The sequence below is a fragment of the Perissodus microlepis genome, chromosome 2, assembly GCF_051167445.1.
Source record: "Perissodus microlepis isolate ML-2025 ecotype Zambia chromosome 2, ASM5116744v1, whole genome shotgun sequence".
Classification (NCBI taxonomy): Eukaryota; Metazoa; Chordata; class Actinopteri; order Cichliformes; family Cichlidae; genus Perissodus; species Perissodus microlepis.
The window spans coordinates 5,498,892-5,513,855 of record NC_140462.1 but is presented as its reverse complement, the minus strand read 5'-3'; positions in this window follow the sequence as shown (position 1 = coordinate 5,513,855).

Below are 14,964 nucleotides of genomic sequence, written 5' to 3'. Positions count from 1 at the left end.
TGCTCTTCCACCGATCAGGCTTTCCATTTGAAATTCAAATTATGACCCAGTGATGTCACTAAATGCTTTGTTAAAATTATGTGACCGATCTAAGAGGTATTTCAGTTGTATTTTGTGTGGTGGACCTAGCAACTGTCATTACAGCTGCTAGAGCCAAATGTAAAGCAGTGCATATGCTTTGAAACACTTGTATCAAGCATACGGCTCTATCTTTTTAAATATATAACATTATCTTTTTTTTTATAGCATTCAAATGATAAGCATCCCACGGTACTTTGAAAGCAAAGAACCTTGCAAACATAAAGCGTATTCACCACAGACTACATGGCGTGAACTATGGAAAAAAAATAAATGGATTCTTTCTAAAACTGATCCAGATAGAATGAAACAAAGGAAAAGTTACCACGAGGACATTGATTCATTGCATTCTTTTCCTAACAGCAAGTAGTTTGACCAGGGGAGTTCTCATATTTTATTCACAATAAGACAACCCTGACTGTTTTTGTTTTGGCTTTTACGCAGACAAGAATCAGAAATGAATATGCTGCAAACTATGTTTTTGGAGATATCCAGAGAATTGAAGTGTCTGCATGCATTTATCAAGTTTGTCAAACTTTGCCACGGCACTCCACGGGTGTTTTCTTTTTCCCCCCCTCGGTGTTCTCGCTGAGCTACAATGTCACCCCTGATGAATTAATTGTCTGCATTTCTTATGCAGAGACAGACAGAGAGGGAGAGAAGTGGATGAGTACAGTAAGCAGTAGGGGACAGTAATTGAATCCCAGAGTTATTGATTTAGTCAGAGTATCACTACGGGAGACCTACGGCCAAGATAAGTCGTCTTTAAAACTCTGATTAGCATTTACTGTAATAGCAGGCTTACTGTAATTATGTTTTGGTTTCTCTCCCTGTCTTCTGTGTCCTCCTCAACAGCTCCTTTCTGCCAACGTAACGTAGCCTACAGTAAGTACTAATCTACTTCCTCTCTGTACTTTGCCTCCCACCTCACGTTCTTTCTTTGCCCTTTGTCTTGACAACCTACAGAACCTCTTTGCCCTCCCACCCCTGGCGTCTAACTCCCATGGTGCTACTGAGAGTATGTACCCCATGTGGTTGCAAAATACCATGGCCAGCTCTGGTGTTTTACAATGAGCCGAATGAGCAGAACTGCAGCGGTGGCACTTTCCACCTCGGTCCCTCAGCCCTCCCTCCCCTCCCCTTCAGCCTCGTCATCCCCTGGGGATTTGGGTAGATAAGGATTGAACATCTCCGGATGCCACTTTGCATAAATGTTTAATAGCAGGGAAAACATTAGCATCAGTAATTAAAGCAGTAATTTAAGCCTAGGCGCCATCAACAGGCAAGCTACTTCCATGCTGGAATAACACCACTGAAACACAGTAATTAGCTTTGCTCTGATTGGATGGGAGACTGAGTTCAGAGAATGTGTGTTTGTGTGTATATGTGTGTGAGTGTGCATGTGCCCTTTTGCACATCTGCATGCATGCTACAATAGAAAACATACTTATTATATTTGGCTGGCCTCCACGCCGCAATGTTGTGAGAATCGCCCATGCTTGCACTTGAGTCGCGGACTGATTTGCTACTCCTTGCATGATTGTGCTGTTATTGATCGCATGTGAATTTGTGTGCATACACCTTTTACGGGCATGTGCGCCAAATGACATTTGAACAGTGTTAAATATTGGCCCTAGGAGGTCAAATGTTGCCTGGGACTTCCCTGAGGAAGCTGATGTTGTCCTGTGTCATCAGTCCTGTGAGCCTTTCCCTCTCCCTAATTCCCCTTAAACTTTAGACTCTAACCTTTCTATCTGTCTGGCACCCCTGGGACAGTACCCTGCATTCTTTTTCATTAAAGTGCTATGATAGCAATATGGCTGTGAGGGGGGTATAATATGTTTAGCTTTTTTTTTTTTCCACTGGTTTCAAAAATCATTAAGAGTGCAAGGAGGTCACTCTTGCTTGTATCTGGCTTTTAAAGGCTCCTTAAAGCCAGGCCCCAGGGAAGGGTATACACATACACGCTTATACGTCCACACAAAAACTGCAGGGTGTCTGAAACTGAGCCAAAGCACTGCTCTCATCTCCCCTCTCTTTATTTCACCCATGCTCATTCTCTTCCTGTCTGTAGCCAAATAGCTGGAGCCTTTCATGTACTGCTAGAGCATCAGCGTTATTCTGTGATTCCAGCTTCTTCTTGGCTCTAGTTGAAATTTCATGGCTGTTTTCATTTTTTTTATTGTTCCCTCTAGTCCAGTTAGTCTTTCAAACGTGTCGATTTGTCCCATTCAAGGCGCATTTCTATCAGAGTGTGTTCATAATTCTTTTTGTTTTTAATTATGTAAAATATGCTTAAATCATGACCTTTTGACCTTTGTAGAAAGAGCGCTTTTCACTTGTGGCAGCACCCCGCTGCTTCTTCTCAGTATGCTGATAAAGTTTCTGTGCAGTTTAATTAAGCGTATTGAGTTTGCATCAGCAGCAGGGTGTTATATGGCCAGCTGGAAACGCGCACGCACACGCATACACACCCACACAAACATGCGCACACGGCAGCAAGCACACATTTCCCGTGTTGCCATGCACACTCTTATCCATCCCAGCTGACAGCTTGTTAATTGCCAGGGGGTTAACTGGAAGTGGTGGTGTAATTGCATCAGAGTTTTAATTTACCCCGGCCTCTTATTTATTTACCTAGCCGTAGATTTTAAAACAGCATTAATCGTCTCAGTGAGTCAGAGAGGGGATCGACGGGGCTGGGTGTTAGTCCAGATTTGCTCCAGAGAATCTGGAGATTGTTCAGTTAGATGTTGCAAGAGGAAAGTAACTGCGCTGCGATGTTATCAAGGTGGTTAGCTGCACATTACGGAGGCAAAATATTCAAAGCATATTCTAAAAAAAAAAGAGTAAAATAATTGTTTCAAAACAATCTTCTTTAAGGCTTCAGGGTCTTTTCTTACTGAACTGCTACGGTGTTTTATAATCTCTGGCAGTGATGAATGACTGGCCTCTGCATAGCTGTCTTATTATCAACGCTTTGTGCAGCTAGACTTTTTTTTCGGAAAAATACTGAATATTGCAGCTTATGAGGCCTTGATGGCATTTTATGGCTGCATTGACATTTTTTTTCCAGTTATGACCTCGGGGAAACAGCAAAGCAGGAAGGCCTTGGTAATCAAATTTATTTGACAGGGAAGCAACTTAAAAGCTCTGCCGCAGACTAGCCTTTAGTTCAAGGCTCTGAGTGCGAGAAAGAATGGGAGACACTTGAATACCTACGAAACACACTTTAGAAAAGTGTCGTCTCCTTGATCTAGCCGACCACGCTGGCTTTGAAAAGCAATTTGATTAACTGAAAAATTATAAAATCTGTTTAAGTTGGATTTTCTTTCTGATGTTGAAGGAATTATTTTGCGTGTATGTGCTCGTGTGTGTCTGTGTGTGCTCTGTGTGTTTGTTCACACTGCACGCCAGTATGACACAGGGCAAGAAAGGTTGGGAAATGGGCTAAATTCCCAGAAGCAATCCGCATCTTCAGCTCAATGCCTCTTGCATTTATCTATCCGACTGTCTACCACCCCGTCCCCCTACAAGCAGTCAAACACACACAAACACATTCGCGCGCACACACACACACACACACACACACACACACACACACACACACACACACACACACACACACACACACACACACTCACTCACTCCTGTGAGCCCATCCATCCATCTCCTTGACATGATTGTTCCTCTCTTGTTACTTTATGTTCTAATCCATCAGCTCTGAGTAAAACGGCAATTACACCCAGCCATCGATGCAGCGAGCAGACGGAGTCAGAATTACGGCATGGTGCATTACTGCAAATTGCTATTAAAGTTCCTTTTTTTCTACTCGAGCAAGGAGAGCAAGTGGAGAGTAATGGACACTCATAATAAGGCAGATCATTAGGATAGATTCTGTCAATTCATGGTTTTAATTGAATCCTCAAATTTTCCTACGCATGCTAGAGTATCAGAGTGTGAGGTGTGGTTTTCCTCCTGCTTTCAACTTTTCTTTTGAAGTCATCGCTCCAGCTTTGTTTTAACTTACCTCGCTGCCTGCTCTGACTTTGTCACGGCTTGCTGTCTCTCCCCCTCCTCCTCATTCCTACGTCTTATTTTCTTGTGAAATTATTTTTCACAAGAGTTAACCAACACTAGCTGGAGTACAACAATCAGCATGTTAACAAGCTGATTGTTCATGATCTCGTCATGACTTATGCATCCAGAAAGGCTCATCTGCACAATGAAACGTGTTTTTTTTTGTCTTGCTATTAATGTCAGGCTGATACATGAAACCCTGCAAGATCATTTCCAAATTCAATTACTTAATGAGAACCAGAATAACCTGCTAACATCACGCATGGATGGGAGAAAGATGGAGTATGGAAAAATAGAGCATGATCAAGGATAGATGGAGGGAAAGGTGAGGTGAGGAGTGCTGTACTATAAGCCAGTGCTTGAGGAGATGGATGGATGGTATGTGTGTGAGTGTGAGTGAGTGTATGTGTGTGTGTGTGTGTGTGGGTGGGTGGAGCTGTCCTTGGTATGGTGCTGATTGTGTATGAGGTGGTTCTCAGCCGGACAGATGGTGCTAGTGGGCAGATGAGTGAATAATGATGTTTCACCACAGTGCAGTAATTACCCGCTCCTAGGCCCACTCTGTAGTCTGCGCGCCTTGCATGCATGGGTTCAATATGCACACACAAACGTATGCACGCCCTCATAAATCACATACGTTTACATACAGCACATGCACATAAATACTAACATATCTGCTATTGACGACGCAGTGCTTTCACTCTCTGTATTGACCGAGTGCACGCAACAGTTGTACTTCCAAGCACATTGTTTAAAATCCATACACCTGCATACATAAAATATGAGTGTGTGGTTGTTTCATAACTGCAGCTCTGTACAATGTTTGGATTCTCTCCGAATATCGCAGCGGTAATTTTCTCTCTGGAAACACACAAACCATAATGCTGTCATCTAACTCGCATTGTAAACTATGCTCTTTACACTGTAAGGCACACAGCATTATGCAGACAGATGGAAACCCCAACGTGACTTTAATTTGATTTGTCTTTGTGTTCACAACACTGCGACTTCAGTTTCTGTTTTTAATTACACTTACTTGTAATAAATCTTTTTGGACAGCTATAAGTAGCAGCTTTTTTTTTTATGTGAATGTGACCATTCTAGCTAATCTGACAGATCAAAGTTATTTTGGCTTTTTATTGTGTTAATGTTGCACTGCACACATCGTTTGACTGTTACACAATCAATGCCTGAGTTGCGAACCACACAAACTACACATACTTGAAATATTTAAAGAGCACAAAACAAAATATATACTTCATGCTGTGTCCTGTGAGGGAAAATTCTGCTCAGTAATGCTCAGAAATATCTGCTTTAACTGTTTCAAAGTTTTCATCAGTAGCAGCAGATCAAAGTTTCCAGCAGAAAAGCTCTCATTAATCCACAATAACCCTACCTACCCAGACTGTGAGGATAAAACAGTGAAACATTTAACAGCTGCAACAATGATATTTTTGTCTGGAGGTGGTGGAGCCTGAAAGATTTATCTGAAAGGAAAGTGAATACTGGACTAGCTGTTAGCACTCCAGCTTCCTTCAAGGAAGCAATGTCAGCCAAATATGTAGAGAATTAATGAGTTTAATGAGTAGCAAATAAAGAAACAGAATGCTAGCCTGGTGCCAGGTGCTACTTGACTAAAAAATGTAGTACTTGTTGTTTAAAAAAAACATGTCTTGCCTGCCTAAAAACAAGAATAGCAACAACAATTACAGACAGGAATAGTACCCCTAAGCCCCAAAACCCTGAAAGTAAGTAAGAGATGTAAGGTTACTTATATTACGGCCCAGCCAGGATTTGGAGGGAATCTCGAACAGAAGCAAAATCAAGCAAGTGCACACACATCATGCAGAACACAACGCTTTTTAGGTATACTCAATTTTAACCTTAGTCTCAGACAACAACTAGCCACTAATACTGGCAACAAGGAAAAAGATGAGGCATGGGTCCTACTGCTCATTCTAAATCACAGCTGCCCTGCTGTGCAATTGAGGAGGAGCAATAGGAAGACAAGCTAGCGCAAGTGCTCACACATACTAATTAGCTTGCAAACACAGTTAAACACACAAAGGAGCAACTGACTGAAGCAGGCAACCAACTGGTCACCCAGTTGAGGTCGAGAATGAAACACCTTCAAACTTTGGGTGACTTCTTCCAACTGCAGGACGGTTGCACAGGAAACTTGGTGTGAGGCCACTAGACACTTGTGGTATCACTCTGTCCAACTGCCATCTGTCTCATTGATTCTCAAAGTTTTGCAAATAGCTGCCGTCTCTCTTGAAAACACAAACAGACTGCGAACACATTGCAGGCAATCTGAGTCAGTCTGTGCTGCTGAGCGCCACTCGTCTGCGATGCATCTTGTTGCAGGAGGAGCCTGAATGCAACTGGTTGCCAGAAATGTCTGTTTTGTGTTATAGTAACAAGGTAATTATTTCTCTTTTAGCACATAAACACACTGTCGTGACAAGTATAGGGACACTGGAGAGATGATGCAGACAGCTACATCTGATATAAAGAAAAAGCCCAGACTTGGAAGAGTTGGCCAGAATTGGGCAAAGTGATATAGTTGCAGTAGACAGATGCAAGGGCACTCATGGTTCCATGGTGGTTACACCCTCCTGCGGTACAGAGGGTGTATGCTGTATCACAGGATGCATTAAGATAGGTCATCAAGTTATTTCACTAACCTATCTACACAAAGCTTTTTCTAGAGGGTATAGATCCTGTGGGAGTATTTTGACTTGAAAGCAGATTTGAATCTCCACATTTCAACATTATTCTCACAATTGCGTTTCAAGTTTAATCTCAGTATTTAAAATTGATTCTCAAAATGATCAATGGTATTGAAAAAAATCTGTCTATTTTTTTTCTGGTCCTAACACTTAAATGTAACATAATGTTCCTTGCAATTAAAAAAACAACAACTCAGAAAAGCAGAAAGAGAAGAAGACATAGATTTTATTGACAAACAACATGACCGCTACACAATATTAGAAAGATGATTTGGGTCTAAAATTAAAAGGCTCAGACAGGTAGTGTGAGGTTTGGTGCATGTTTGAGACATATTTTTTCATTTCCAAGAAAATAATGTATTGAACACAATTCAGTGGGCTACATACTGAACTTACATACTGAACAAAAACAAAGTATTGATCTTATAGTGCTACTAATTGTTGATAGTTATACCAATGTTGGTACTGATATTATTGATAATTGGATCAATTTTCCCGCCTCTAGTCTTCAACTCCAATCAGGTCCCAATGATGTAAATTTTGTCATCAGACAGTTAGTCTAATGTTCCATGCAGACGTTTGCATCCCTGATTTTGTGACAACATGGACTCGTCCATGGAGACTTTACATTACAATGCACCAACTACATATTCCCTAAGTGACAGACAAAGAAGTATGACAGAAATGACTATTCATAGACAAAGTATAATCCCTGCTTCGAAAGATACAGAGAAAAACACCCAGTCTGCATTTGTGTTTACATGGATGTCTCCTAGGCTCTCCCAGCAATGTACTATGTACTATTACTATACATGTTTTCATTTTAGATACAACTCAAAATTCTGGAGCACTTTGAAGGACATTTCTGTCCAGGTCAGTTTTTGTACAATTCTCAGTGAGGAAAAAACAGATCAGTTTGCAGAAATCTAAGCTGGTGTAAGAAGAAAGAAATGTCAACAAAGTATGTGGTGAACTTAAGTTTCCACCACATGCACACACACACACACACACACACACACACACACACACACACACACACACACACACACACACACACACACACACACACACACACACACTGGAGCTGGCAGGCCAGCCTACGGCAAGACTACCAAAGAGATTTTCTAGTGCTGCTGGACTCATTGAGAAAACTCTCAGTGTTTCAGATGTCCAGTGTGCACCTGCCCTGTTACTCAGCACTGCAACTCCTCTTCACCCTGTGCCTTCAATCAGAAGGGATTTTGTTTCAGTGACAATTTATTTATTTGTTTACTTACTTTCTCTCTGGGACAAAAACTATATATCGCTGCTGCACAGTAAATGAGGTCTAACAGCACCCTTGGCAAAGACGCACACACAAACAAACAGGAAGAGAGGGACATTTCCCTAAATGATTAATGTGCAACCATCTAAAATTCACATAACAGTTTTCAAGAGGTGCTAAAGTGTGTTAGGCCACGATGAGTCATGCAGAAGGACAACCATCATCATAATTTTTCTAAATTCTGTTTCTACTACAAACAGACTTTGTCCTCAGGACACGGCATGATTGTGAAATGTTAAAATAAAGTTATGTACACACTGTAAAATTGTTTACCCTGTGTTGTCGGCTCCACTAATGGCTTTTTGTGTCTACTTTTATTTCGTGTGCATCTTTCAGAAAATTCAGCTCACTGTCAGCTCATTTGCATGAAGTTAGAGTTATGGATGTGGCCTGGCACGCTTGGGATTTGTTGGCATTTTTTTTTAAAACATGTACACTGCTGTTTATGAAATATGTTTCATCTGTACTATAAAAGTGAAAAAAACAAAACAAAACAGCAATGCTGGTAGATAATGAAAAAGGATGCTCAAAAGTTTAGTTTGAGTTTTTATTTCATCTTGTTTTTCCTTCCTTTTTTATGAGCAATCCTTTGGGTTTAGTGAATAAAGAAACAAACACATTACCAGCCACCGGCTGACTGACTTTTATAGTTGATAAAATATTTAGGGTGGCCGCTGCAGCTGTGGCAGCGAGGTGCTATTATGTGGAATTTTTAATAAATATCTTGCTTAAGTTGACTTTTTCAGCTACACCTTAATCCAACCCTGCTCTGCCTCGTTCAGGGAATGTGGCCTGGCCCCATCTGTAAAATATTTGTACAGTACTGTGCAAAAGTCTTGATCCACCCCTCATTTCACCCTGACTTTCTTGTAATTTTTAAAATGGTCTTGAGCAATAGCTCTTCAGGATTTCTTTTGGGTATTAGCTGTTTGTTTGTTTTTTCCATTTTGAGTCCAGTTCTTGGACCTGACAATTGTCAGAGAAATGTAGTTTGTTAACTAAAAGCTGACCTATGTATCACTATAGCTCAAAAATGTACCAATATCAAGGGATGAACCAGTGTTGTCTACACATAACAGACAAGTAAGCAAAGAAGTGAGGAGCTGTTCATCCTGGGCTTGCTCCTCTGCATCTGTTTCTTTTTTTACCTCAACAACACTGGATATTTAAGGAGCTGCTTTGGCAGCAATTCTCCGCCAGATTGTTGTCTCCACTACAGTGGTAACCTGAAGTCTTTGCACAGGTCATGGTTTCCTGAAGTTTCTGTTCACTATCAATATAGATCAATCTTTCTTTCCTCTGGAAGTACCAGCCACAGCTGGACCGAAGCTTCTTCTAGAAAGCTACTTACCTATGAAGGCAATAAATCACCTGGATCGGACCTGCCTGTCCACTCTCCACCACACACTTGTAACCCTTTGCCTGCTCACCTTCAGTCCCTCTCCTGTAACCTCAGCAAAATTAACAGTCTGAGCTTTGTTTTTTAGGATTAGAAAAAATCGCTGTACTGATTTTCGCTTTTCCCAGTAAACTATAAATTATTGAGAGGTGGCTCAAAACATTTTCACATTACTGTAGCGCTTCTGTTTGATTCATTCCAGGTCAAACTTTTATTTGCTTAATTTATTTATGTGTTTAATTTTTAATTTTTATTTTATTATTTTTTGGGGCTGATCTTAATTTCCCACAAATATGGCCTCATAAGTAAATTCAGTCAGTTTGGGACATGCCAAAAACAATTTGGCAGTATTTTCAAAGACTTCATGGGCACACAACTCCCCATCCCACAAAACAACATATAAACCATTTTCATCGTGTATAAAATAGTTAATTTCCTATTAATACAAGGCATGTCTAAATGAGTATTAATATAAGGTAGGAAAAAAACACAACTTCCATTAAAACACTATTAAATAGACCGGCTACAGGCAGTTAAAAAGAAACAAAATGTTTCACCTCATGATTTAGAACTACAGTTGTGGCACCAAATTAAAAAGTAGAAGTTATGTGAGGACACACAGTTTTGTGAACAAAACCCCGAAGCTTAGGTTATTATGGGTGAAGGCCCTGTTCTTTTCAGCTAATCGAAGTGTTTGAATTTTTTGGAGGCTCTATGTTTTGGTTTCACAGCTAAGAATTTGTTTCATCTCATTTCCCAAGTTCTCAACATCATTTTTAACCATGGAAAAGCTGGATGATTTCACTGAATCTAGATGAAGTTACATTATTTCACAGCGAGATACCATCTTCTGGAGTAAGGGGAGATAAGACAAGAGTGAAAAAGCAGTGGAGGTGGACACAGACACAGCTCAAAAATACCACTGTGTAGTGTAAAAATTAAACCCAGATTGCAGTTTTAAGATATGTTATTACAAGAAGTTAAAACTATAACAGATAAATAATGTATTATATTTTTATGCCGTGTAAAAATAATGTCCAGCTTTAAGAAAATAGGGGAAAAAGGCAATTTAAATCACATTTTGAAAACATGACAGCATCCACAAATGGTCAGTCTTACATACTCCATGTGCCAATTAGCACCTTCTACTGGTTTGCACTTTATTAAATAAAAGTTCACATCAACTCTATGTGAGGCAGGTCACCTGTTAGCTATTCTATATTCTGCAGCTGTCATCCCCTGGACCAGACAGCAACCACTTCATCAAAATCAACTGCAGAAAGTCACAGAAATTACCCAGAGGAACCTAATACAGAGCTATCAGCTTCACTGCTATCTCAGCTGATGTCATATGCGGCAAACACTGCTGTGCATAGCTTATGCTAATGACAGAGGAGGGGGACAGAAGAGAGATGGTTCTTAGAAGATAAAATCCTGTGGTGGAAGTTCCCAAATAAATTTGCCCTTGAGATCCAGCATCGGCCACATAGGATTATGTTGCAATACATTAGAAAAGACCTCAAGGAAAACACTGCTTCATAATGGAGAGCATCGCAGTAACGATCTAACATGCTTCTGTGAATTTCTAAAAAAACAGCTTGTAATTGCCATCGTGTGCTATGTGCATCCCAAGAAAACTGTTGTTTCATAATCTCTCATCATTATGATTAAATAGGCCTGCAATCTCACACCATTAACAAGGTCTCTTGCTTTCATGCCGCTTTGAAAGTTTGCAGGCTGTAGAAAATCTAATAGGATTTTCAGGCTGTGCTAGGTCGGCCTCCGACTAAAAAGAGAAAAGATATAGTGAAAATCGGGCTTTGTTTCCCTCCCAAGATTTTTAGAGATGAGAAGAATGGAATCAGCTGTCTGGATCTTTGTGATTAAGCTTAAATGGGGATGAAACAATGCATCTCTGAGCCTGCCAAGGCAATGACCTGTCAACAAGCTAGGCTGCGGTGCACAGCTACATCCTCCTCTGATCCTCCCCTACCTCCTTTCCTGTCTTCTCTCACTCTCAGAGGGTGGGGCGGGTGGAAGAGGTGTATCCTCAACTCAAAGGCCACTGTGTCATTCACTCACACAAGCTATTTTCAGATGGAAGCAAAGTTGCAAACTCTTTCCTTCTTCTGATTTCCACCTCTTTTCATCTTGGCTCTCTTATCCCCCGTAGGCTAGGCAGTGTTGCAAGACTTGTTGCAGCTATACCATACTCTCTCGTCAACACAACAGACCCAACTTGTATCTCTTAGGAGCATCACAGAAAGCTCCCTGGAAGATACCTCAAAGCGGTGCTCCTCTGTAGTTGCAGAGTTTTAAGAGCTGCTTGAGCAAAATTGTGTGCTGCATAAAACCTCGATCGTGTAGCCTGCGTTTAAGGCAAAACCTGCAGCTTTATAAAAACGTACCCGCCCTTAAAAGTGTTCTTAGTCCTGACTGCCCTTAATGACAAGTGCGCAAATCCAGTTCTCTTCAAGTACCTGTGCGAGCACTTGCTACAGGTGTAAAGAAACGATGAGAGAGCTGTTCATTAAATTCATAAAGCTGTCACTTCAAAATCGGAGAGCCAGCTAGAGGATCTTTGCTTTGAAACAAATACAAACATACAACACTAGCAGCTGGAACATACTAGAAAATTAAAGAGAGGGGGAAAAGACAGAATGGAAAGCAGCATAGGTGTGTGTCTGTGCTTCTTCACAGACTTATCTGTAACTAAAGTGGCAGGTCTGATCTTCTAAAGGTCATCCATGACATCAGGGTTCGGCTGCTTTGGGTTTGATGCGTATTGGTGCTGATAGCTGCTCCACTGGTGAAAACTTTGTCCTCTCTCTCCGTCTCTCCTTCGCCCTTCTTTTCCTTCATTCCCAGAGTGCAGTCGCACAAGTAGGGACACAAGCGTGTGCATAGGCAAGCCACAGGTATTTAGTGTGTCTCTGAAGGTCAGTCCCCCACATTCACTCTCTTTACTGCTGACCTGTGGGAGTGTGCGATAAAAGCTTTCATGTGTTTGTGATTATGGCTCTGTGTGTGTATATGGAGGAGCTATTCCAGCTCCTTTCAGCGGAGAAAGAGTTGGACATAGGGACAAGTCAGCTCAAAGTCACAACAACAGCAGTAATGACAACAACAAGCACTTTTTCCACTAATAAAGACCAGAGACATTCATTAGCTATTGGTGACACTTTTATGATCATTTAGTCTTAAAGAGCTGACTGAAAATTTAGGAGAAATGTTCTTAATGGTGTTCTCTCAGGAAATTAGATAAGACTGATGTTGCTTTTCCTCTTAGTTTTCAGATGCTTTTCTCTTTCTAACGTCAAAGCTGTTGTCATCAGTCAGTTCATCCTAATACTTCTACCTGATTGATGTTAAGCTACTGTGAATGTGGCTGTTGAGTTGCTTTCCAAGGAGCTTTTTGGAAGAGACTGTAGATGAAAGATGGAAGTAGTCACGTGACATCAGACATTGAACTGTGAGGTTCCATCCAGGCTCTTTTTTCTAAACCACTGTTAACAAGTGAGGGGTCGAGCTAACTAAGAAACTGTGGACATTATAAAGTCAATTTCAGGGTACTCACGCCCTACAGCGTAATCTATTTCATTGTCTATTTTTGCTTTAAATTGGACCTCATTTAAAAAATGAAAATCGTGATTTATTAAATAAGACTTGAAACTAAAGATCGAGACCACAAACTCATCAGAAAAGTGCTCACTGAGGTCATAAATCATGTGTAAAGCAGGGTAATTTTCTCTAATTAGACTTCCATGCAATCCACATTATTTTACAACCAGGGGAATCACCCTCTGCTGGCCACTGTAGGTTTGAAGCAATTCTCCAGTGGCTTCACTTGTACTGTGCAAAAGTCTTGAGCCACCCTGCAATGCCTTATATTTTGCTTCCAAGGGGTCTTCATTTTTTTTTTTTAAAGTATTCTTGAGCAGTAGTTCTCCTGGCCTTCTGAAGGTCTTTTTGTATGTTTTTCATTGGACATTGGCTGCTTTTTAATCAGTTTCTGATCCAGTCCAAGTACTGGACCATTTTCAGAGGATTGTGGGGTTTTTTCCTTTTGAAAGAACACTGACCTATAAATAGCCTCCCAGGACTTGGCGTCCACATATGTGGACATCACATTTTGGCTTTTCTAGACCACAGTACTAAATTTTGTTTTCCAAGGGCCTGATATCCACTTACGAGGACATTATACTGCCACTGTTCTATCGAAATTTAAAACGAATGTCCTCATATGTGAATATCAGGCCCTTGTAGAGCAGAATCAGGTAGAAAGACAATTCTTTGTTTTTCCATTCATCAGGTCCTATTCAGCACAAATGGCAATGAGAAATTAAAAATGCATGCCATGAAAGATTTGGGGTCTTAGGAGGATAAGTATAAATAGGCTCAAAACTTGCCATATATAGGAACGGTGCACAATGTGTTCCTAACTTCGAGTAAACTGGATAAGTGGAGGACAAAAGAAGAAGTTGCAGACCTAAAAGATGGTCTATAAGAGATGACCTAGACCTGAAAGATGCATCTGGCCCTTCACTTAATTCATCTGCTATTGATTGAAGCCTCATCAGAAACAGTCTCAGTGGATGGGTGTCTGTCATGAAGGCATTCTTAAAAAAGAGAAAAGGCTGAGGTATGCCAAATTACACAAAACTGGCAACAGGTTATATGGAGCGATGAATCCAAATTTGAAATTTTTGGTGTGACCCTTACAAGCATAAGTAGTTCAAGGTTCAAGGTTCTTTATTCGTCACATGCGCAGTTATACAAGTACAACACACAGTGAAATGGAACCTGACACGCGCCTCGATTTCTAAAAAGGGGGGGGGGGGGGGCATTATATATAATATATACATTAGGTGAATGTGCAGTAGCATGTATGCAGTGGAAGAGTGGAAGATAATGGATGGATGGATGGTTCAAACTGTCATCAATATGTACAAAGGAAGTCAGAAGAGAATTACAACAGTGAGTGTCTACAGCCATTAGTGAAACATGGTGGAGGCTCTGTATTGGCATGAGCTCAATTTCCTATAAATGTGACCTAGTAAATAAAAATAATCAGTTGAGGGGATGTCAAATACAAGTTAATGGTATTCTAAAAGATGATGAAACAAAAAAGCATAAAATAATTGGATACAGTTCAGTAAATGGTTATGGATACATTTTTTAATTGTTTCTTTGCCAAAATCTCGATAAGTAGAGGAATAAAAAAACTTAAAAATAGAAAAATATCGTAATGACTGAAAATCTGTTTAAAACAACAACCATTTGACGCTATTGTGGCAAGCCAAATGTTATAAAGAACCAAGCTTGGCTTCTATAAGATAACATCAGCTTCA